General features: G+C 46.9%; 1 long non-coding RNA gene across 1 annotated transcript; it reads right to left on the reverse strand.

Moving 5' to 3' along the window:
- Positions 1 to 494: 494 nt before the first annotated feature.
- Positions 495 to 25878, reverse strand: LOC141091333 (uncharacterized). The gene is made up of 4 exons (XR_012232493.1): positions 25738 to 25878; positions 19048 to 19228; positions 4138 to 4203; positions 495 to 1946 (listed from the first exon to the last, which is right to left on the reverse strand). It is a non-coding gene; the product is annotated as an uncharacterized lncRNA (long non-coding RNA).
- Positions 25879 to 25889: the final 11 nt, after the last annotated feature.

Genomic DNA, 25889 nt, shown 5'->3' on the forward strand with positions numbered 1-25889 from the left:
AGTGGCAGCTATGGTGTAGAGCTGCACTCAGTTGCTGGACTCTTGCTGAAGCTGCACTCAGGTGCTGGACTCCGTTGCTGGGCAGCTGCACCCAGGTGCTGGACTCCGTTGCTGGGCAGCTGCACCCAGGTGCTGGACTCCGTTGCTGGCCAGCTGCACCCAGGTGCTGGACTCCGTTGCTGGCCAGCTGCACCCAGGTGCTGGACTCCGTTGCTGGCCAGCTGCACCCAGGTGCTGGACTCCGTTGCTGGACAGCTGCACCCAGGTGCTGGACTCCGTTGCCTGGAGCAAGTGCATCAGAGCAAAGCTGTGTTTCCCTGTTTGTCACTTTTCCTCATGTTGGTGTTAACAAATTATAACAGCAATGATACAGAGCTGCATCCTGAATGTATTACATAGCTCTCCATATAGGTGTCGCTCTGAGTGGACAAACTAGGATCAATCGCTGGTATGTACAACTGTGGAAACCACAAAAATGCGACCATAGATCCATATTGATAAAGAAAATTTGTAATTTTATTAAATTATGGACAAGACAAGACAAAAATGGGGAACATATGCGAAGAACAATCACAAAGTGCAATAGTGTAAATGCTGACACGAGCAAAAACTGCCACAGTCAATCTGAGCTAGCATGTGAACGGGTTAATATATATTATTTGACTACTCCATACAAAGAGCAGCTTATCCCAAAGAGGTAGAAAAGAGGGTTAACAAGAAATTAATGCTGCTACCCTCGGGCCATGTAAAACACGGCTTACATGTGTAAAAAAGGAGGAGAGAGGGAGAAGATGGTACAGCAGATAATATCTATACTGCACCAACAGGCAAATAACCCGCCCTCAAGACGTTAAAAAACCCCAGACACATTACCTCAATGAAGCCTCAGGATGACCAGGCGGTACGCCCGTCTCCCCGACGCGCGTTTCGGAGCGGTAAGCTCCTTCCTCAGGGGGCATAAGTATCCACCACCATATGCAACTATTTAAATGCGCCTGCCGGAAGTGTCGCAGGACGCGCCATCCATCACTCCCACTGCGGGCGCACCTCCTACCGATGACGCGGCCAGAAACACGTGGGCCCACGTGATCCGGCACCCGACGTCAGCAGGGCACGTCACACAGGGGAGCCAGAAGGCGCGCGTGCGCAGTATGATTGAAGCTCCGGCGGCCATATTGCAAAAGGGCCGATAGATAGAAACAGACCACAGCAATACATAGATGCAAGGACGCAAAAAACAAACCACGGAAACCAACATTAAAATATAAAATAGTTGTATATAGGGTCATACACCATATTGGAATACAATCCTCGGTTACATTAGGCAACCTTAATGAGAGACAGTAGGTAATAGGGAAAGGGAAAAATATACAACAATATACATAATTGTTTCTAGAGTACCCCACTACCATCCCTATCTATATACTAATTATTACTCGTCTAGAATAGAAATATCCATATTGCATAGTATATCCCATATACCCCCTCAAATACACGAAAATCACAATATTGAAGCCAAATAACCTCATATATATAGCCATCATATTAACAAATTCAGGGCTCAGAGAAAGGAGGGAGGGGGACAAAAAGGGGGGGAAGGGAGGGAAAAGAGAAAGGGGAGGTGGGGGGGCAATATTCCCTAGTTCACACATGATGTCCCACACGACCAAATATCAATGGATAGGAACTGCCACATATATAGAAAAAGCAATGCCGGCGATTGGAATAGTCCGTTTTAGTTAATGTCCATTTAGATGCCTTGATAGATATATCAAGGTTCACGCCACTTCTGCCATGAATAAAGCTGTATACCATGATATTCAGGGTAGGAATATCCGGGATTCTTCTCCCTACTGATCCATAAATGTTACTAAGTTGCCAGAGTACTTTTCTTCACCGAGAGTAGTCCTTGTAAATGTCACCAAACCAACACCTATAAACCGACCCTAATAACAAAATAAAATAAAAAAGACGTATGTTAAAAACTGTGTTAAAACCAACAATTCCTGCACCATTGTATGATCCCGCACAGTCCCAAACCGAGGACCTGTCATCACAGGAAAGAAACATAGGATAGACTTTCATTTAACCCTTTAGGATGCACTGTATTGAGCGTCCAGATCCAACGCGTTTCTTTTTGAGCTAGCCGTTGAGAGATATTCCCCCCTCGAATACCCATATCTACCATATCTATACCTTTAAACTTGAGGCCACTACTATCACAATTATGATGCAATCTAAAATGTTTTGGTAGCGTTTTAAGTAGTTGCACCTCTTCCTCATTAGCCGCGGCTTGTATGCCCAGCACATGCTCCCTGACCCTAACTTTCAGCTGCCTAGTGGTAAGCCCTATATAGATCAGGGAGCATGGGCATGTGGCGTAATAGACAACATTCCGGGACAAACAGTTGATATGTTTCCTATTCCTAAATTGTTTCTGTCCAGAGGAATCCGTAAACGTATTGTCTGTAATCATGTTGGCACATGCCACACAGTGTCCACAAGCCGTACTACCACCTTTATCATGGATAAAATCATCCAAAAAGGTCCTGGGAGGATCTCCAATGTAATGGCTACGTACGAGATGATCACGTAGGTTCCTTGCTCTCCTGAAAGTAATTTGTGGTTTCTCCGGAATAATCTTACCCAAGATGGGATCAGTTTGCAAGATATTCCAAGATTTGTTCAAAATGCCCCGTACTTGACCGGACCGGGCATTGAAATTCGTAATAAATCTTACTATATCAGGTTTCATGACCTCGTCCTTCTTTTTATACAGAAGGACATCCCTATTGTTATGTTTGGCTCGTAAATAAGCCCTTTTGATTGACCGATTGCTGTATCCCCTATCTGCAAAACGGCCCCTCAAGTCCTTAGCCTGAATTTCAAATTCCTCCTCTGTAGAGCATAAACGTCTAAGACGTAGAAATTGACCTATCGGTACCGCACGTACAATGTGTCTCGGGTGTGAGGAGGATGCGTGTAGGAGCATATTTGTGGCCGTCGGTTTCCTGAAAATCGTGGTCTTTATATTTCCCTCTTGACCCTTACTGATTCGAACATCCAAAAATTCGACCCTTTCCCTGTCATAATTGGCGGTGAGATGGATATTTAGACAATTGTCATTTAATTCTAAAATAAATTTATCCAATAAACTCATATCCCCCTGCCAGAACAACAAAATGTCATCTATGTAGCGCGTCCAAAAGGGGACGCGCTCCATAGATGACAGTTGATCTGACATCAGGAGGTCTCTCTCCCACAGCCCCAGGAACAGATTTGCATAGGAGGGCGCAAACGCCGCCCCCATCGCTGTCCCCTGGAGCTGCAGGAATAAAGACCCCCTGAACGTGAAGAAATGATGTGTGAGGGCAAATTCTAGAACTTCCAAGACCAGGGCTCTCAAACTCGGGGAAAGACTGGATGTCGACAGGAAGAACTCAACAGCTCATAATCCGTCACCATGCCGGATATTCGTATATAACGATTCGACATCCATAGTGACGAGAATGGTGTCAGCATCTAACGTCAGACCATCCATTTTACACAACAACTGGTTGGTATCCCTAAGATAGGATGGTAGATCCTCCACCAGTGGCTGAAGGAGAGAATCCAGCCACCTATTGACACGCACCAAGTAGCCCCCTCTCCCCGAAACTATCGGTCTACCCGGGGGGCATTGAATGTTCTTATGAGTTTTGGGGAGGAGATAAAACGTTGGCACCATGGGTTCAACTACTATTAACGCCGTGAATAGTTCTCCAGAGATAATGTCAGCGTCCCTAGCTCTTATAAGAATCTTTTTCAACTGTGTGCAAAAGGCGGACAAGGGGTTGAAGGTCAGTCTCTTGTAACATGTTGTATTCAAGAGCTGGCGCATGGCTTCCTTTTCGTACATATGTTTGGGCCATAAAACGACGTTCCCCCCCTTGTCCGCGGGTTTTATCACAGTATCAGGGAGGCTTTTCAGGTGTCCCAAACGTTTCCTCTCCTCCCCTGTCAAATTATCTCCCTGTATATATTGTGGTATCTTAGCAAACTCATTGCTAACAACTTTCACAAAGAGATCAATAGCACCACAATTCGAGAGAGGGGGGAACTTCTTGGAGCGTACCCTCAAGGCCGGAGGAATCTTACCTCCCTCAGTGGTTGAGTGCTCCTCCGCCAGCTCCTCAAGGATCATCAGGGCTGATTGTTCTTTCTCTGTAGGAAACAATGTGTTCTTATTATCATCATAATAGAAACGCTTAAATAATAAAGACCTCGCAAAGATGTGTAGGTCTTTAATGGCCGTAAATCTGTCAAAGCCCGCCATTGGTGAGAATGACAGGCCTTTATACAGTAAGTTACAGTCAGCTCTAGTGAGCAAATGATCACTGAGATTGATTACCTTATTCTCCCTACTTTGATTTTCCGGTGATCGATTTTTCTTCCTCTTGTGTGTGTGGAAGTTAAAATTTCTCATTCGTCCATAATTAACTCGAGAACGAGTAACCATGGAAGCGGTAGAGGTCTCAGATGAAGCACTAAGTGATGATATGGAGGTATTGGAAACACTACGATGTCCCGCTGATAAATTGCCAGTATGTTTTTTCCATTGATAGACCATTTTATCTTGATAGTCCTTACTGTCTCTATTAAATTTTGAGGCCTGTGTCTCATTAATTTTTTTCACTACGGTATCTACCGTTTTTTCCAAATTATCCTCATATACTTTTAATTGCTCCACCGAACAGCCAGCCTGAAGATCTAGCAAAGTCTGATCAATCTCTTTGTCCAAAATATTAAGGGATTTCGTATTATATTCAATCAATAATTTCATTAGTGCCACTGAACATGTCCCACACGCATCCTCCCAGTTAGATATGAATTCGGCATCCTCAATGGGGAAAGTCGGTAAGATTATTCCGGAGAAACCACAAATTACTTTCAGGAGAGCAAGGAACCTACGTGATCATCTCGTACGTAGCCATTACATTGGAGATCCTCCCAGGACCTTTTTGGATGATTTTATCCATGATAAAAAAGGTGGTAGTACGGCTTGTGGACACTGTGTGGCATGTGCCAACATGATTACAGACAATACGTTTACGGATTCCTCTGGACAGAAACAATTTAGGAATAGGAAACATATCAACTGTTTGTCCCGGAATGTTGTCTATTACGCCACATGCCCATGCTCCCTGATCTATATAGGGCTTACCACTAGGCAGCTGAAAGTTAGGGTCAGGGAGCATGTGCTGGGCATACAAGCCGCGGCTAATGAGGAAGAGGTGCAACTACTTAAAACGCTACCAAAACATTTTAGATTGCATCATAATTGTGATAGTAGTGGCCTCAAATTTAAAGGTATAGATATGGTAGATATGGGTATTCGAGGGGGGAATATCTCTCAACGGCTAGCTCAAAAAGAAACGCTTTGGATCTGGACGCTCAATACAGTGCATCCTAAAGGGTTAAATGAAAGTCTATCCTATGTTTCTTTCCTGTGATGACAGGTCCTCGGTTTTGGGACTGTGCAGGATCATACAATGGTGCAGGAGTTGTTGGTTTTAACACAGTTTTTAACATACGTCTTTTTTATTTTATTTTGTTATTAGGGTCGGTTTATAGGTGTTGGTTTGGTGACATTTACAAGGACTACTCTCGGTGAAGAAAAGTACTCTGGCAACTTAGTAACATTTATGGATCAGTAGGGAGAAGAATCCCGGATATTCCTACCCTGAATATCATGGTATACAGCTTTATTCATGGCAGAAGTGGCGTGAACCTTGATATATCTATCAAGGCATCTAAATGGACATTAACTAAAACGGACTATTCCAATCGCCGGCATTGCTTTTTCTATATATGTGGCAGTTCATATCCATTGATATTTGGTCGTGTGGGACATCATGTGTGAACTAGGGAATATTGCCCCCCCCTCCCCTTTCCCTCCCTTCCCCCCCCTTTTTGTCCCCCTCCCTCCCTCCTTTCTCTGAGCCCTGAATTTGTTAATATGATGGCTATATATATGAGGTTATTTTTCCCTTTCCCTATTACCTACTGTCTCTCATTAAGGTTGCCTAATGTAACCGAGGATTGTATTCCAATATGGTGTATGACCCTATATACAACTATTTTATATTTTAATGTTGGTTTCCGTGGTTTGTTTTTTGCGTCCTTGCATCTATGTATTGCTGTGGTCTGTTTCTATCTATCGGCCCTTTTGCAATATGGCCGCCGGAGCTTCAATCATACTGCGCACGTGCGCCTTCTGGCTCCCCAGTGTGACGTGCCCTGCTGACGTCGGGTGCCGGATCACGTGGGCCCACGTGTTTCCGGCCGCGTCATCGGTAGGAGGTGCGCCCGCAGTGGGAGTGATGGATGGCGCGTCCTGCGACACTTCCGGCAGGCGCATTTAAATAGTTGCCTATGGTGGTGGATACTTATGCCCCCTGAGGAAGGAGCTTACCGCTCCGAAACGCGCGTCGGGGAAACGAGCGTACCGCCTGGTCATCCTGAGGCTTCATTGAGGTAATGTGTCTGGGGTTTTTTAACCTCTTGAGGGCGGGTTATTTGCCTGTTGGTGCAGTATAGATATTATCTGCTGTACCATCTTCTCCCTCTCTCCTCCTTTTTTACACATGTAAGCCGTGTTTTACATGGCCCGAGGGTAGCAGCATTAATTTCTTGTTAACCCTCTTTTCTACCTCTTTTGGATAAGCTGCTCTTTGTATGGAGTAGTCAAATAATATATATTAACCCGTTCACATGCTAGCTCAGATTGACTGTGGCAGTTTTTGCTCGTGTCAGCATTTACACTATTGCACTTTGTGATTGTTCTTCGCATATGTTCCCCATTTTTGTCTTGTCTTGTCCATAAATTAATAAAGAAAATTTGTAATTTTATCAATATGGATCTATGGTCGCATTTTTGTGGTTTCCACATTCTCATGCTGGTGTTAGTACAGTGGTGGGGCCAGTGCCTGCACCACCCAGCTCCCTAGTAAGGAATAGGTGTAGGGTGTGCTAGGGTGACAGGCATCCTGGTCGGCGACAGGTGAGGTGCCTGTATAGGGAACGTTAGGAGTGTTAGGGACACTGACTCAGGGGCGTGCAGGAGGTCTCCACATCCCCCGTTTCCTATCACAGGGCCCACCATTGTAAATGTTTCCCTATCCTCTGTGTCTTGTGGTATTAGTTACCGGCCTGCGGACCGCGTCACACAGGACAATTACACGTGCCGCATTCTGTTGTAGTAGTTACCGGCCTGCTGGCCATGTCACACAGGACGGGGCACGTGACAGGTGGATGCTCAGTTTGTCCAGACTCATGGTCTGAGTGGTGAGATGCCGGACAAACCCATAAGCGTCCAGGCCATTAACTTTATCCCACTGAGCCAGGTGGGTTAAACCAAGTTGTAGAAGACATTGTGCTGTATAGTGAACATCATGATGAGTCCCAGTCATACTACGTCTTGGAGGGAAATCTGGCACCTATCGTTGTGGGCCCCCCTTGGTCTAAAAAAAATACAACCCGGTTTCAGATTGGCGGACTAGGGAAGTAGTCAGCTGCGAGCAGTCGTGTGAGGGCTGCTGCCTTAAAGGGGTACTGTGTCTGCCGTCTCTCTACAAACGTCCACTTCCTTTCCAGTGAGAGCAGCAGAGGTGCTGCAGGAGAGTAGGGGCAAGGCTCAATCCTAGCCATTAGCCAACCCTTAGAGGCGCAGACCTCGTAGTAGGAGGGGTTGGAGGGTGGTGTACCCCTTGGTGAATTGCAGGGGTGTGAGTGTGGTGACACAGGGGGACGCCTCTGTTGTCAGTTCCAGAAAGAGTTCACCATATTGTGACAAACGAATGTGTGGCAATAAACATTCAGGTCCGGACCTGTGTGTGAACGAGCATGTATGGGTGGCCACCAAAAACATCCAGTGGAAGTGTGTTGCGGGGGTCTAGAATCCTGAGGTGATCGGGCCATATCTGGTGTCGGTAATCCAGGGCCCGAAGACTTACCAGCTGGAGATACCCCCAAACATGCACATACACAACTCGTTCCCCAGGTCGGTGCTTTGGAGATGTGTGGTGCCTCCAGAACATACTTTGCCAATACCAGCGGTGCTTGTTTGTCATAAACCTGAAGTGCAGGTAGTTGCTGGGGTGAACTCTGGACCGGGGCGTCCCCGCTGTAGGTGGTTCCCAGATGAGGAGCGGTCTTGAGGGTCCAGAGGCCCCTCATTGAGGGAGGGTACTGTCATGATCCAGGTTGGATTATGACAGATAAATGCACAAGTAACCTTTTTTTTCCTTAAGCTGTGTGCTTAAAGTTAGTTTTGCCCCCGGTGGCCGTTAGGGTCATTGCACTCTGGTTACTTTAGTTTAGTGCACGTGATTATAAAGCAGGTGTGATTCCTCTGGCTCTGACCTATAAAAGAGTGTCAGGTGTTGCAATCACTGTTGGTGATATTGCTCATTTCCAACCAAGTCTGGTGGAGGAAGGAACTACAGAGAGTTCCTGGCAGCTCAGGGGAGCTCTGGTATTATAGCTTCAGGTGGAAGCTGAATTCAGGTGTCGAGCTTCAGGGGTGAAGCTGAACTTTGGTGTCATACTCTGTTGCTTGGAGCAATAGCAATAGAGCAAAGCTAAGTGGTGTTATCCCTGTTTGTACCTTTCCTTTTGTGTGTTTCAGTGCAGTGGTGGGATTAGTTTCTGCACAGTCCAATTCACTAGAAAGGGCTGGGTGCAGGGTGAGCTAGGGTTTTTAGGTATTCTGCTCGGCACCAGGTGTGGAACCTGCATAGGGACTGTCAAGAGTGTAGAGACACTGACTCAGGGGAGTGCAGGAGGTCTCCACGTCCCCATTCCCTATCGCAGGGCCCTCCATTGTATCGGTTTCCCTGGTGTTGCCCTTTATTATTTAAATTTGCCCTGCTGGAGGCGGTGTATCCAGATACACGTGTAATTCTGAAAGTTGCCTGCTCGAGGCGGTGTATCCGGCTGCACGTTATATTATTTAAATTCGCCCTGCTGGAGGCGGTGTGTCCAGTCACACGTAACCATCAAAAAAAATGCTACTATTTACCATAGTGGCATAACCAGACAATCCAATAAGCATCCGTTGTCTCATTTAGGTTACAGAGCATGGAAAAATGAGAAGGGTTAAATGCCAGATGAAAGTGGTGCATGAATAACACTGCATGTAAAATAAATAGGGTCCGAGCCTGTGAAAATGGCACAAAGTTTTTACCTGGATCCGAGTAGCATACAGAGCTGTGAGTGAATCCCGTCCCTCTGACCTAATGCGCACATTTCACCCAGCTTCTTCAGGTGGCGGGGGGGGTGAGGCCAGATGTCACAGCACAGTTGATGGGATTTCTGGAAATCCCATGTCCACTATGCGCGCCTGCGGCTAACCCAAAAACACCGACATGCGGAGCGTCTTCCAAGACCGCTGCATATCAATTCATCTTGCAGCAAATAGAATGTATTGAATGCGGTAAATCTGCACGATTCAGTGAACACATGCGTATTTACCTGCATTCAATAGAAGGCAGTGCTTTGGACACAACCAACTGTTCTTCACTGTCCTATTAAGGGAATAGAAGAATCCAGGATATCTATAAACAGAAAGATAGTGAGGAAACACTTAGCTAACCTAAATGAATTCAAGTCTCCAGGTCCAGATGAATTACACCCCAGAGTACTGAAGGAGATAGCAGAAGAAATTTTTGAACCCCTCTCCATAATCTTTGAAAATTCTTGGAGAACAGGAGAAGTCCCAGAGGACTAGAGAAGAGCAAATGTTGTTCCTATCTTCAAAAAGGGGAAGAAGGTGGACCCAGGCAACTATAGGCCGGTGAGTCTGACTTCTATACCAGGAAAGATCTTTGAACAAATTATTAAACAACATGTATGTCAGTCCCTGGATAAGAATGAAGTGATTAAACAGAGTCAGCATGGGTTTGTAACTAATAAGTCATGTCAGACTAACTTAATTTCCTTCAATGACGGAATCACTGATTAGGTGGATCAGGGAAATGCTGTAGATATAGTATATCTTGACTTCAGCAAAGCATTTGACAAAGTATCTCACACAATCCTGATTGAAAAAATGACTAGGTATGGAATGAACAAGGCAACTGTGGATTCATAACTGGCTTAGTGATCGGACCCAAAGATTGGTCGTAAATGGCTGCACATCCAGTTGGAAGAATGTCTCAAGTGGGGTACCACAGAGCTCTGTCCTGGGTCCTGTATTGTTCAACATCTTTATCAATGATTTAGATGAAGGAATTGAGGGTAAACTGATTAAATTTGCTGATGACACAAAGCTAGGAGGGATTGCTAATACTAGAGAAGAGAGTGAGAGGATTCAAAAAGATATAAATAAACTGGAGCAGTGGGCAGCAACTAACAGAATGGTTTTTAACAGGCAAAAATGCAAAGTACTACATCTGGGCAATAAAAATGAAAAAAGCATATACAGAATGGGAGGAATAGGGCTAAGCAACAGCACATGTGAAAAAGACTTGGGTATACTAATAGATCACAGACTGAATATGAGTCAACAGTGTGATGCAGCAGCAAAAAAGGCAAATGCAATTCTAGGATCTATTAACAGAAGCATACAGTCTAGATCACGTGAAGTCATTATTGCCCTCTAATCCTCTTTGGTCAGACCTCATCTGGAATACTGTGTCCAGTTTTGGGCGCCACATTTTAAAAAAGACATCAGCAAACTGGAGCAAGTTCAGAAAAGAGCGACCAGAATGGTGACCGGTCTGCAAACCCTGTCTTATGAGGAAAGGATGCATGATTTGGGAATGTTTAGCTTGCAAAAGAGAAGACTTAATAACTGTCTACAAATATCTCAAGGGCTGTCATATTGTAGAAGGATTATCTTTATACTCATTTGCACAAGGAAAGACTAGAAGCAATGGGATGAAACTGAACGGGAGGAGACACAGATTAGATATTAGAAAAAACTTTTTGACAGTTAGAGTGATCAATGAGTGAAACAGGCTGCCACGAGAAGTGGCGAGTTCTACTTCAATGGAAGTCTTCAAACAGAGGCTGGACAGACATCTGTGTCAGGACTCTGAACATTTTTACCTTTTTGCATTACTGCCCTTTTCCAAGATGGTGTCCTTGGTCTCATGTGCATTGTGTCCTCCTGCTATAAAACTCCACCCCAGCCTTCAGTCTGTGCTTGAGTATTCTGCCTTGCATCCAGCTCCTGACCGCTGATTGCTCCCTGGCTATATACCGGCTCCTGTGAACCTGTGTGGTGATCCTGCTGCTCTGCTCTGAGTTCCTGCTGCATACTCCAGTTTCCAGAACTCTTCTTCCTCTGCTGCTCGTGTTTCACTTCATCTGCATTTGCTGGACATGTAAGCTGTTCCTGCTCTGCAAGAGCCTGAGACTATTTTCCTGGTCAAGCTAAGATAAGATTTGAACTGCCTTTTAAGCTTACCTATCTGTGTCTGGACTAAGACAAGGATTTATTCATGCCAAGTATCCTCAAGAAATAACTGTGCGTCATAGACTTTTTGCTTGATTGCATCTTCCTCTAAAGTTCCTATAGACTGCTAAGCTGCTTCTTATATTTTCTCCAAGTGTTATGGACTTGAGTTTCTTTCTGCATCTGTTGTATCACCGTGTGTTAATATAGACTTTATCACCTATAAAACTGTGTCCTGTAGTCATCTTGTTCCATGCACAGAGACTCCTGAGTTATCCACTATAATTATTACAGGATACTCAAGCCATATAAAAAGGAGACTGCTGGAACAATGACTGCAGAAAGCAGACTAGAGCAGGTGTTTTCCATAATTAGATCACTGCAGAAAGATGTGGAAGGTCTACAAAAGAAGTTTGGAAGCTTTGAACAACAAGTGTTTGGACAGACTTTGCAGGACTTAAGCAACCGCATGGCAGCCCAGGAAAACAAACTTGCTGGCATAGAGTCCCAGTATGGACGGGCTTTTCAGGACATAAGCACGCAAATAGCTGCACAAGTAACTTTACCTGCTGGGCAACCGCCACCAGCTAGCCCACCCAAGTTGCCCCCATTCAGATTTAATGGTGATCGCGACAAATTTCGTGGCTTTGTGAATCAATGTATGCTATATTTTGATGTGCATGCCGACCGTTTTCCTACTGATCGATCCAAGGTATTGTGTGTAATAATGCTACTGACCTCACGAGCGCTCGCCTGGGCGAATCCAATGATTGAGTCTCGTGACCCACGGTTAAATAACTTGGATGATTTCTTGGCCGCTATGGCATTAATGTTTGATGACCCTAATCGCCGTGCAACCGCCGAATCTGCTTTGTTGTCTTTACGCCAGGCTAAACGTTCTGTTATTGAGTATGCCACTTAATTCAGGAGATTAGCGGTAGATACCAATTGGGACAGTTATGCACAATTGCCTATTTTTAAGAGGGGTCTGTCTAGTGTTGTAAAGGATGAACTAGCTCGCTCTGAGTCACCACAAGAGCTAGAGACATTTATACAGCATTGTGTGCGCATAGACATTCGCCTTACTGAGCGTAGGCAGGAGAAATTTGCTGCATATAACTGTATTTCTAACTTTTCCCTTCCTTCCAAAGAGCCTGCAGGTAAAACCTCTCGGGAGGGGGAGGAGGTGCCCATGCAAATTGATTCCATTCAGAGGCGCGAGAGTAATGAGCGCCGGGAGCATCGCCTTCGTGAGAGTCTATGTTTCTACTGCGGTCAGTCTGACCACTTTTTAATCAACTGTCCCAAGTGTCCAAAACGGCCTAATAAGGTGCTAGCAGCAGTAGGAGAATATGACAACTGTGATGATGAATCTGACATCTCTGAATGTAGCCTGCCTCTAAACGCTGTATTTCATTCACTTTCTATGACTTCACCCCCCAAGGAGCTGAAGGAGAAGAACTCTCACTGTTCTCTCCCTATTAAGATCCTGTGTTCAGGAGAATGGATTTCCAGTGCAGCTATGATTGACTCTGGTGCAGGTGGCAATTTCATGGATATCACATTTGCCAAGGAACATGGTATTAAAATTCAGCAAAGAGCCTCTCCACTTACCATGGAAACAGTGGATGGGTCACCTTTAATCTCTGGGCCTGTGGATCAGGAGACCGTACCCCTTGAAATTTTGTTGGAGCCTAGTCATCAGGAGCAACTTTCTTTCTTGCTAATTTCTTCTCCTCATTTTCCTGTGATTTTAGGCATTCCTTGGTTGCGTTCTCAGAACCCAAGTATCAACTGGGAAACCAAGGAGATCATCTTTCCAACAAGGAGCAACGCAGTATTAATAGAAGCTGTCCCTGAGTCCATAGCCATAGAACCACATGTACAGGTATTTACTTTACCTTCAGCATATAAAGAGTTCTCTGACATCTGTGACAAGAAGAATGCAGATCAGCTTCCTCCACACAGGCATTATGACTGTCCCATTGAGCTGCTTCCTGGGGCAGCTATTCCTTTTGGTAATGTATACCCTTTGGCGGCACCTGAGCTTCAAGCCTTAAAGGAGTATATGGATGAAAATCTGGCTAAAGGCTTCATACGTCCTTCTTCCTCACCAGCAGGGGCACCTATATTTTTTGTAAAGAAGAAGGAAGGGACCCTGAGACCCTGTGTTGACTATCGGGAACTTAATAAGGTAACCATACGAAATCGTTACCCTTTGCCTCTGATTCCCGAATTACTGGAAAGAATCCGCCATGCTAAAGTGTTCTCTAAACTATATCTTCGTGGGGCTTATAATTTGGTACGTATTCGTCCAGGGGATGAGTGGAAGACAGCATTCAGATGCCGGTATGGACACTTTGAATATCTTGTGATGCCCTTCGGCCTTTGTAACGCCCCTGCAACGTTTCAACACCTTGCTAACGACATTTTCAGAGATTTGTTGGACCAGTTTGTGGTGATCTATTTGGACGATATACTAATCTTTTCTGACTCTCTACAGGAACACGAAATACATGTCAAGACTGTTTTAAGACGTCTGAAAGAGAACCATCTGTATATTAAGCCGGAGAAATGCGAGTTCCATCGTTCTGAGATACAGTTCTTAGGGTATATCATCTCTCCCCAGGGGCTGAACATGGAATCCGGTAAGATTCAGGCTATCCTTGACTGGCCGGTACCCAAGAACGTTAAGGAGGTCCAACGTTTTATTGGTTTTGCAAATTTCTACAGACGCTTTATTCGAAATTTTTCTGATATTGTCCGTCCCATTACTTCCTTGACAAAGAAGGAAAAGCCCTTTAAGTGGTCATCACAGGCTCAAGAAGCTTTCAATCGGCTTAAGATCTGTTTCACCTCAGCACCACTGTTGATACACCCAGATCCAACACTTTCTTTCATTGTGGAGGTGGACGCTTCCGATAATGCTTTGGGGCGATTCTCTTCCAAAGGACTGGAGAGAAGGGTCTGCTACATCCTTGTGCTTTCTTTTCCCGTAGACTAACCTCAGCAGAGAAGAATTACGATGTGGGAGACAAGGAATTGCTGGCCATTATTGTGGCTTTCAAAGAATGGAGACATCATCTGCAAGGAGCTGCACAACAGATCATAGTGCTAACTGACCATCGCAATTTAGAGTTCCTTAGATCCGCTAGATGTCTTTCTCCTCGTCAGGCTCATTGGAACTTATTTTTAAACCAATTAAACTTTGTTATCTCGTACCGTCCAGGTTCTCGTAATGGGAAGGCTGATGCTTTATCCCGAATCCATGCTGCGGATTCCGTACCTGGAGCCCCGCCCAAGACCATTCTATCAGATGCCAATTTCATCGGAGTTATCCACGACCAGGACTTGTGGAAGGAGTGCAGGGAGGCTTATGACGGTGATGTATTTCTGGCCAACCCACCAGTGGATATTAATCTTGTCTTTAAGGGTGGCATGTGGTTCAGAGATCGACGTATCTACGTCCCTGAGGTCGTCCGTCTGCAGATCCTCAAGTTGGTACATGACTCCAAGTTGGCTGGTCACAGGGGGGTACAGAAGACACAAGAGTTCCTGAGCCGATTCTTCTGGTGGCCAACGTGCCTGAAGGATACCAAGGACTATGTGCTCTCTTGCGAGGTATGTGCTCGTTACAAGACTCCTCATGTGGCACCTATGGGTCTTCTACAACCATTACCTGTTCCATCTCGCCCTTGGGGGTCTATATCAATGGACTTTATCGTGGAGCTGCCCACATCGGGGGGCATGAATACAATCATGGTGGTAGTTGATCGCCTGACCAAAGCTGCCCATTTTGTTCCGTGCACCGGCCTACCCTCAGCTAAAGATTCTGTATAACCAAGTTCACTGTATGTCTTTCGGTTACATGGGGTCCCGGATGAGATCATCTCTGACCGGGGAGTACAGTTCACTTCAAGATTCTGGAAGGGGTTTTGCTCTGCACTCAATATTAAGGTCTGTCTCTCTTCCGCTTACCATCCCCAGACTAATGGTCAGACTGAACGGACCAACCAGACGCTGGAACAATATCTAAGATGCTATGTCAGCCATCTCCAGGATGACTGGTTGGAGTTGCTACCATTAGCCGAATTTTCATATAACAATTCTCAGAGCGCCTCCACTAAATTTACACCTTTCTTTGCCAATCTGGGTTATCATCCATGTATCTTACCTAGGTCGCCAATTAATTCTCCGGTTCCGGCAGTGGAGGAAAGACTGACTGCGTTGAGGCAAAATCTGGAAGTTCTGAAGGAATCCCTGACCACAGCTCAAGAACGTTATAAGAAATCTGCTGATAGATTCCGTAAACCTGCACCCATGTTCAAGGTAGGAGATTCCTTGTGGTTAGCAACTAAGAATCTGAAGTTAAACGTTCCTTCACAGAAACTTGGACAGAAATTCATTGGCCCTTTCAAGATCAACGGTATTGTGAGCTCTGTGGCCTGCCGGCTGAAGCTGCCTAGGACTATGAAGGTACACCCAGTTTTTCATGTATCTTTACTAAAGCCTGTATCTCCTAATACCTTCCAGGGACGTGTTGTGCCACCTCCGCAGCCTGTGGTGATTGATGACAAAGAACAATTTGTGGTGGAGGAAATTATTGATTCCAGGATTCGCAGGAATCGGCTCCAATATCTGATAAGATGGCAGGGATATTCCCCTGAGGAAGACTCTTGGGAACCTGTGGAAAACATCAATGCCCAACAGAAGATTTCTCGTTTTCATTGGAGATTCCCTGAGAAACCAGGTCCAGGATCGTCCTGAGGCCGCTTCTAAGGAGGGAGTAATGTCAGGACTCTGAACATTTTTACCTTTTTGCATTACTGCCCTTTTCCAAGATGGTGTCCTTGGTCTCATGTACATTGTGTCCTCCTGCTATAAAACTCCACCCCAGCCTTCAGTCTGTGCTTGAGTATTCTGCCTTGCATCTAGCTCCTGACCGCTGATTGCTCCCTGGCTATATACCGGCTCCTGTGAACCTGTGTGGTGATCCTGCTGCTCTGCTCTGAGTTCCTGCTGCATACTCCAGTTTCCAGAACTCTTCTTCCTCTGCTGCTCGTGTTTCACTTCATCTGCATTTGCTGGACATGTAAGCTGTTCCTGCTCTGCAAGAGCCTGAGACTATTTTCCTGGTCAAGCTAAGATAAGATTTGAACTGCCTTTTAAGCTTACCTATCTGTGTCTGGACTAAGACAAGGATTTATTCATGCCAAGTATCCTCAAGAAATAACTGTGCGTCATAGACTTTTTGCTTGATTGCATCTTCCTCTAAAGTTCCTATAGACTGCTAAGCTGCTTCTTATATTTTCTCCAAGTGTTATGGACTTGAGTTTCTTTCTGCATCTGTTGTATCACCGTGTGTTAATATAGACTTTATCACTTATAAAACTGTGTCCTGTAGTCATCTTGTTCCATGCACAGAGACTCCTGAGTTATTCACTATAATTATTACAATCTGTCTGGGATGATTTAGCAAATCCTGCTTTGAGCAGGGGGTTGGACGAGATGGCCCAGGAGGTCCCTTCCAACTCTACCATTCTATGATCCAATGACGATGCTTCCAAAGCGCTGCAAGTTCTGGATAGTTGCACTTTTTTTGGCAGCATTTCTGCACTAATTAGGTAAATTATGTTACTTGCAATTTTTACTGTCAGTTTTCAATGTTCTTGCCCCAGCAATCCTTGTCTTTTCTTGCTACGTCATGTTTTATATAAAGAAGTTTGCTTTTTATACTGGCATTTGGCTTTGAGAAAAATTTATTGATGCTTTCATGTGTGAATTACAAGCATTTTTTGTGTATTTCAGCATGTGCGTTTTTTTTCCTGTTTATTTTACTCTTCTAATGCATTCTTTGGGGAAAATCTGTAGATAAAACTCAGCATACGCGCAAGTGAAACTGACATTTGGCGGGATTCAAACCCGCACCATTGGTCAGTTCATGCAGCTGTGGGCCTGTAGATCAACTCACTCAGCGGTACCCAGAGGTAGAAATGGGAACACTGTCTATTGAAATCGTCCGTTGGTTTATTATACAGGCAGCATAAACCAACATGAAGTGAAAATAAACACAGCCCGTCAGGCAAAACAGGAAGACAAGACTACCATTTTTCTTTTGTTTATAGTGTCTACATCTGCGGAGATCTGCCCACTTTGGTGAAATTACAAACACAGTCAAAAAAGCTTCTACATCATTGCTCGGGGTCATTTTCTGATCCGCTCGTCTTACCGCCTTTCAGAAGTATGTGTCGTCACCTGGACTTGGATGATGGCCTTCCAGCCTGCCACAAACCATTTCTGCAAGAAACGCAATCTGTTGCTGCTGTTGTCGGAACTAGTCTTGTTGGTGCTACTGCTGCTGGATCTGTTGCATGAGCAGCAGACTTGTCTCCTGATGTGCCATCTGTTGCTGCTGCTGTGCTTTCACAAGATGCTTAATCAGGTCTTCCATGCGGTCTGTCGTCTCCTGGCTTATGGCTGCCTTTACCCAGGACATGCGGTTTGTCCACAGCCACTACCCGTGTTCAGTTCTTTAGCTTTCCCCATGACTCACAATCCAGACGCGTCAGTGGTTGGATGAAAGATGTAAGAGTCTGTCTGGATCCCAGAAACTCACTCAGCTTTTATGCACACACACAGGGTACCAGCAAACAGGTCAGAGGTGAGGATGTTACCTTTAGTAGCCATTCAAACCCATTTGTGTCAACTTCTGTGCATGTTAGGAGGCCAAAATCACCAGGGTATGTGAACGGTTGATCAGTGTCATTTGGATGTTTCGGGTTGTCGTTATGATTTAAAAAGAGTAAACACAGTAGTTTCACAATAAATGGCTTCAACCAACCAGTAACCATGAGTGGAGAAAAAGTTTTGGTGTTGTCATTCATATTCTCTGAAAAAAAGGCCAAGAAAGCAAAAATTCTGCTGGGGTATGTAAACTTTTGAGAATAACTGTATCTATGTATTTTATGTGTGCGGTGGGGTCTGGCTGTAGACCTGTGAGCTTCGGAGGATGGTGGGGTAGCAGCCGATGGAGCTACGACATTCGATATAGTCTCATCCAGCGGCTGCCTATTCCGGCGGTCCCTCCACCTGCATCCTACCTACGTTATTTCCAAAGCGTTTGATACCGTGCCACACAAGAGGTTGGTACACAAAATGAGAATGCTGGATCTGGGGAAAAATGTGTGTAAATGGGTAAGTAACTGGCTTAGTGATAGAAAGCAGAGGGTGGTTACAAATGGTATATTCTCTAACTGGGTCGCTGTGACCAGTGGGGTACCGCAGGGGTCGGTGTTGGGACCTATTCTCTTCAACATATTTATTAACGATCTGGTAGAAGGTTTGCACAGTAAAATATCGATATTTGCAGATGATACAAAACTATGTAAAGCAGTCAATACAAGAGAAGATAGTATTCTGCTACAGATGGATCTGGATAAGTTGGGAACTTGGGCTGAAAGGTGGCAGATGCAGTTTAACAATGATAAATGTAAGGTTATACACATGGGAAGAAGGAATCAATATCACCATTGCACACTGAACGGTAAACCACTGGGTAAATCTGACATGGAGAAAGACTTGGGGATCCTAGTTAATGATAAACTTACCTGGAGCAGCCAGTGCCAGGCAGCGGCTGCCAAGGCAAACAGGATCATGGGATGCATTAAAAGAGGTCTGGATACACATGATGAGGGCATTATACTGCCTCTGTACAAATCTCTGGTTAGACCGCACATGGAGTACTGTGTACAGTTTTGGGCACCGGTGCTCAGGAAGGATATAATGGAACTAGAGCGGGTACAAAGGAGGGGAACAAAATTAATAAAGGGGATGGGGGAACTACAATACACAGAGAGATTAGCAAAATTAGTGTAACAACCCTGCTGGCATCACTGCATGGCCTCCCATCTCCTGCACACCAACTTACTTTCTGCTTCAAGCCATGCTGTGAATTGTCTGTTGCCAGCTCTGTGCCTCTGCTCTCCATGTTTCCAGACGGTGTGTACAGGGGGGCGGCGCCTGAACTCTCTAGTTCTTATGCAGTCAGGGTGCACCTGTGTAATCTGTCCCTGACCAATCACCTGGAGCCCTTGACTATTTAGTTTTGCCACTCCCACTGAAACATTGCCTGTGCAATGTCTAAACTCAGTTAGCTCCTTGCTGCTGCGCTAGCCAGGCCCTGTCCTATGTCTTGCCTTCTCTGAAGGCTCTTAGTCTGTATTCCTGTGTCTCGGTACCTTGCCTAGCATTTCTCTGTCCGCCTGCCAGGAGGCAGAATATCCTGGTCCTTGAGTCTTCTTCCCAGTGCCTTGTCTGGTCTCTGCCCGCCTGCCAGGAGGCTGAATATCCTGGTCCTTGTGTCTTTGTCCCTGTCTCTCTGTCTGAACTCAGTCTTACCTTTGTCTATCAGTCTCCCTTTCTCCTTGTCCGTGGCTCCCTTCCTTGCTGTGTCTTTCCTTGTGTCCTCCCTATCTGTGCGTCTGCACTCTCGCCGCTTTATCTGTGCGTCTGCACTCTCGCTGCTTTATCTGTGCGTCTGCACTCTCGCAGCTTTATCTGTGCGTCTGCACTCTCGCAGCTTTATCTGTGCGTCTGCACTCTCGCAGCTTTATCTGTGCGTCTGCACTCTCGCAGCTTTATCTGTGCGTCTGCACTCTCGCAGCTTTATCTGTGCGTCTGCACTCTCGCAGCTTTATCTGTGCGTCTGCACTCTCGCCGCTCTGCCTGCCCGGCTCTCTAGCCGCTCTGCCTGCCCGGCTCTCTAGCCGCTCTGCCTGCCCGGCTCTCTAGCCGCTCTGCCTGCCCGGCTCTCTAGCCGCTCTGCCTGCACGGCTCTCTAGCCGCTCTGCCTGCACGGCTCTCTAGCCGCTCTGCCTGCACGGCTCTCTAGCCGCTCTGCCTGCACGGCTCTCTAGCCGCTCTGCCTGCACGGCTCTCTAGCCGCTCTGCCTGCACGGCTCTCTAGCCGCTCTGCCTGCACGGCTCTCTAGCCGCTCTGCCTGCACGGCTCCTTCTGCCGCTGCAGTACCTCTTGCTGCAGCTTCTCTCCACAGACCTTGTGGTTCAGCTTTGCTCCACTCCTGCTGCCACTGCAGAATCTCTTTCTACAGCTTCTCTCTGCACTTCTGCCTTCACCTGCACCCCCTGCGTGAACAGGTCCAAACCTGTTCCTTCTTATTTCACTCCTGTCTGCATCCATACCTGCACCTCATGTGTGAACAGGTCCAGACCTGTTCCTTCATATTCCACTCCTGCCTGCCTGCATCCATACCTGCACCTGCTGTGTGAACAGGTCCCTACCTGTTCCTTCTCAAGCCGTGCCCGCCCGTCCTGTGTCTCAAGCCGTGCCCGCCCGTCCTGTGTCTCAAGCCGTGCCCGCCTAAACCAGTGTCTCCAAGCCACGCCTGCTTGCCCTGTGTCTGTCGTACCTTCTTGCCCTGTGTCTCAGTCTGCCTGTCAGTCACATCTGTCCAAGTGACTTGTCTCCAAGTGGGATCAGCAGCCACAGCCAGACACCACCCTGGAGTGGCACCCGACAGCTATCTGCCGCACAAGCCTGACCTCACCATCAGAGGCTCCAGTGAAGACTAAGGTAGCTGTCGCAGTCATGCCCCTTCCAGGGTAGTCTGGTCTGTGGCACAGTGGGGCCACAACCCCCGACTCGCGCCATTCAGCCAAGGCACGGGCGTGACAGTTTGCACAGGCCATGGTCCCCGCTGAGTCCCATGTCCTTCCGCTCGCAGAGCGTCATGAACTCTCTCCCTGCCAGTGTGAGCCACCGGAAGAGTTTGTTCCGCCTTGTGTGGTTCCAATTGTGGAGACTTCTGAACCACTCATAGTCTCCAAGGCCATCTATGAGCAGCTCCTGGCCTACGAAGAGCACGACCCAGCAGATCCACCTAGGTTCTATGGGGACCCCAAAGAGTGCCAAGGGTTCCTGAAAAAGTGCCTGCACTACATCCTGCAGAATGCAGTTTGTTTCCCCTCTGACCGGGTCAAGGTGTCATATATCATGTCCTACCTAGCTGGTGATGCCTTGAATTGGATCTGTCCCCTTTGGGAAGCAGGGGACCCTGTCGTCATGAGCCTGGGGGCCTTCCGTAAAGTTTTCGACATGCCTCGTCCAGCTGCTCTTGAGATGTCTTCCCCTTCAAGCTTCCAGATACAGACCAGACAAGAGGAACCTATGGGTGAATCCTCTCATCCGTCTGTGACCGTCCCTGACACTCCTGTTCCTCAGCCTGCTAAGGCGGCCTCCCGTGTAAGGTCCAAGAGGTCTAAGAAAAAGCGGCTGGCAAGCTTACAGCTGCAATCTGGTCTCGTGAAGGAACATCCCGACGGTCTCTGTCCTGTGAAGCCAATGACTGTTTCTCTGCCTTCTGGGAACTTTGGTGTGTATAAACCGCCAGCCATACGGAGTCAGTGTGTCGTCTCTGTCATACAGCTCCCGAAGCCGACGTGGGTGTTGTTTCGAGGTGGCCGAGCCCTGTTGGAAAACAGTCTAATCCTACAAGGACAACTACAGCTCCAGGTTGGAGCTTTATATATGAAGAAGTTCATCTTCCACGTGTTGACTGGTATGCCCATGGGTCATTCTGAACCAGAGATCCTGGTGCCCATTTATGTTTGGAGACCCAGCAAGGCACCACACTTGAAACAACCAAGTGACAAGAGGTGTCTGGTTCCCTTGTGTCGCATTCAGTCAGCAAGGTCGTCTTCTTCGTCTGGTTTGCTAGTCGCCGAGTCAAGGTGTGAGGATGCCTCTGAAGAGGGGGAGGCGGTCTCAGTCTCCTCACACGTCCCCGGCGACTATACTAGTGTCTTGCTCCCAAGAGCACCCCTGCCTCTTGATTGTCTTCCCCAGGATAAAGGGCTGAAGATGGATCCTGAGTGTATGCCTTCTGCTCCTCTGTGGCCCAGGGGTGAAGGTCCCAAGACAGAGCTTCACCCATCCTCTAACCAGGAAGATGTGGTCCAGTTTTTTCAGGGTAACAGGCTGAAGTGGCTCCCTGTATGTATGCCTCCAGCTTCCATTTGGCAGGTGGGTGAAGATGTTGGAGCAGTGACCTACCTATCTCCATTTCTCACCAACCGGGAGGAGGAGGTCCAATTTTTCTGGCACATTGGGCGGAAGTCAGACTCGGTGATGGTGTCTTCTGTTTCTAGCTGGCCGGCTGATGTAGGGGTCAAGTCTGAAGCTTCCAGGTCCCTGCTCTCTGCCAATCAGGAGGAAGAAGTCTTTGTACCCTCTGTGTTGGAAACTGACTCCCTTAGGCACCGAAACCGGGCAATCTGGGATTCCTGATGGCACACATACTCCACCCTACCTGAAGGATGTCGTGTCAACCTGGACTGTGTGTGGTCCGTACTCCTTCTTCTGGTCATTCTGGCAGGCTTGAGGAAGAGGGGCCGTAAAGGGGGGGTACTGTAACAACCCTGCTGGCATCACTGCATGGCCTCCCATCCCCTGCACACCAACTTACTTTCTGCTTCAAGCCATGCTGTGAATTCTGTCTGTTGCCAGCTCTGTGCCTCTGCTCTCCATGTTTCCAGACAGTGTATATAGGGGGGCGGCGCCTGAACTCTCTGGTTCTTATGCAGTCAGGGTGCACCTGTGTAATCTGTCCCTGACCAATTACCTGGAGCCCTTGACTATTTAGTTTCACCACTCCCACTGAAACATTGCCTGTGCAATGTCTAAACTCAGTTAGCTCCTTGCTGCTGAGCTAGCCAGGCCCTGTCCTATGTCTTGCCTTCTCTGAAGGCTCTTAGTCTGTATTCCTGTGTCTCGGTACCTTGCCTAGCATTTCTCTGTCCGCCTGCCAGGAGGCTGAATATCCTGGTCCTTGTGTCTTTGTCCCTGTCTCTCTGTCTGAACTCAGTCTTACCTTTGTCTATCAGTCTCCCTTTCTCCTTGTCCGTGGCTCCCTTCCTTGCTGTGTCTTTCCTTGTGTCCTCCCTATCTGTGCATCTGCACTCTCGCCGCTTTATCTGTGCATCTGCACTCTCGCCGCTTTATCTGTGCATCTGCACTCTCGCCGCTTTATCTGTGCATCTGCACTCTCGCCGCTTTATCTGTGCATCTGCACTCTCGCCGCTTTATCTGTGCATCTGCACTCTCGCCGCTTTATCTGTGCATCTGCACTCTCGCCGCTTTATCTGTGCATCTGCACTCTCGCCACTTTATCTGTGCATCTGCACTCTCGCCGCTTTATCTGTGCATCTGCACTCTCGCCGCTTTATCTGTGCATCTGCACTCTCGCCGCTTTATCTGTGCATCTGCACTCTCGCCGCTTTATCTGTGCCGGTGTCCGTGTTGCCAAGCGAAAAGCCAAAAACATCACTGCTCTAGAGGAGATCTGCATGGAGGAATGGGCCAACATACCAACAACAGTGTGTGGCAACCTTGTGAAGACTTACAGAAAACGTTTGACCTCTGTCATTGCCAACAAAGGATATATCACAAAGTAATGAGATGAAATTTTGTTTCTGACCAAATACTTATTTTCCACCATAATATGCAAATAAAAGGGAAAAAAAAAACAGACAATGTGATTTTCTGGATTTTTTTTTCTCAGTTTGTCTCCCATAGTTGAGGTCTACCTATGATGTAAATTACAGACGCCTCTCATCTTTTTAAGTGGTGGAACTTGCACTATTGCTGACTGACTAAATACTTTTTTGCCCCACTGTAGATCTGGGGATTTATTCAGACAGAATTTTATAGGCTGAACGGGATGGACTAATGTCTTTTTTCGGCCTGTGTTACTATGTATGTGTATATATCTATTCTAATCTGGCAGTGTGATTCTACTGTATGCGGCACATGAATTGCCGGCTTTTCAAAGGACACCGGTGTGTAAAAATCGGACACCACTCGCATGGTCTGAGTGCTGTGTAATTTTTTTTCTTGCATTGGCGAATCTCAAACAATATAAGCGTACAATCGCAGCATGCTGATTTTACACACACGCTTAATATGCCCGAGAAAATACAGCGATGTGAGCTGCCCCATAGATTAACACAGGGCCGAGTGCTATGCGATGTTTTCTCATATAGTACTCGCTCATATTCTACAGTAGTGTGACGCCGGCCTTAGTATGAAGGCATGGGGCGCAACACATTTACTATAATCTATGCATATAACTGGTGCCGCTTGTAATGGAAATTTTGGTTAGATCTTCGCTGCTGTGGACTTTGGTTATAGCGCAGGGGCTGCCCAAAATGCTCCATATCTGTCAACATGCATTCACCTTTTAACCATTTTGGCACATTTTATTCCACTGTATGATCATCAGTCTGAGGCCGGGATCACACATGCAAGAAACACGGCGGAGTCTCGCATGTTAATACCCGGCACTCGGATCGGAGCGTGCAGCCACATAGCAATACATGGAGCTGCATGGTCCGCTCCCGGGTATTAACATGCGACATTCGGTCATGTTTCTCGTATATGTGCTCTTGGCCTAAGGTCACATTTACTCGTTCAGTATTTTGTGAGTTTTTACCTCAGGATCTGGTCAGTATTTTACATCAGTAACTGTAAGACAAAACCAGGAGTGGAACAATCAGAGGAAAAGTAGAATAGAAACTCGTCACCACTTCTGGATTTATCACCCACTCCTGGTTCGTCGGAGCATACGTCTGAAATCCCCTGCAAAAAGGAGTCCAGACGTATGCGCCAGCGGGACCATATACTGCAATGGGGACGGCAGAGCGAACGTGCTCCCTGATGTGCACCGTTTTCGGGAGTGTACGCCTATAGGAGGTGGACACCCAGACGTAATCTACCATGTTGGCGCACACGCCCGAAAATGACGCACGTTAGAGTGCATGTCCGTTCTGCAGTCACCATTACAGTCTATGTAGGCGCATACGTCTGGACTCCGGTTTGCAAGGGGGGAGGTGGAGGTTCCGGACATATACTCAGACGGGACCTACGAACATGAAGTGATCGCACCCTTAGGCTTACAAATATTGATGTAAAATACTGAACTTGTGAACGTGGCCTAAAAGCTGCTTCACGTGATGCCGGAGCGTGGGACAGAAGACGGCGACAGCTAAATACACTTTCTGCATATATTAATGATTGCTGGGGGGGGGCAATAAAAAAGAAAATCTCCGGAGTGTGGAGTGACTGTCCCGTGTGTTGAGGAGGCTCCACACTCGTCCTCTGGTCCTCCAGATACTACTCCCAGCATGCTTTGCCACTTTTGCAGGCTAGCCAAGTTGTAATGTCAGTGCACCTGGGGCCACAAGTCGCAGTGTACTAATAATACGGACCAATGTGATATTACCTATCAGAGCTGCCATGCTGTAGCACTTTCCCGGGCTTCTCCAAGCAGCTGCTCGCCTGGCATTAGGTGCAGGACATGAATGACTGACACAGGGTATGAACACGCCGGGAGAGGCGACGGCCGCGGAGCGCCTGCAGCACAGCCTCCGCTCA

This window comes from Dendrobates tinctorius, unplaced genomic scaffold (assembly GCF_039654945.1).
Source record: "Dendrobates tinctorius isolate UK_male_01 unplaced genomic scaffold, ASM3965494v1 ptg000051l, whole genome shotgun sequence".
NCBI lineage: Eukaryota > Metazoa > Chordata > Amphibia > Anura > Dendrobatidae > Dendrobates > Dendrobates tinctorius.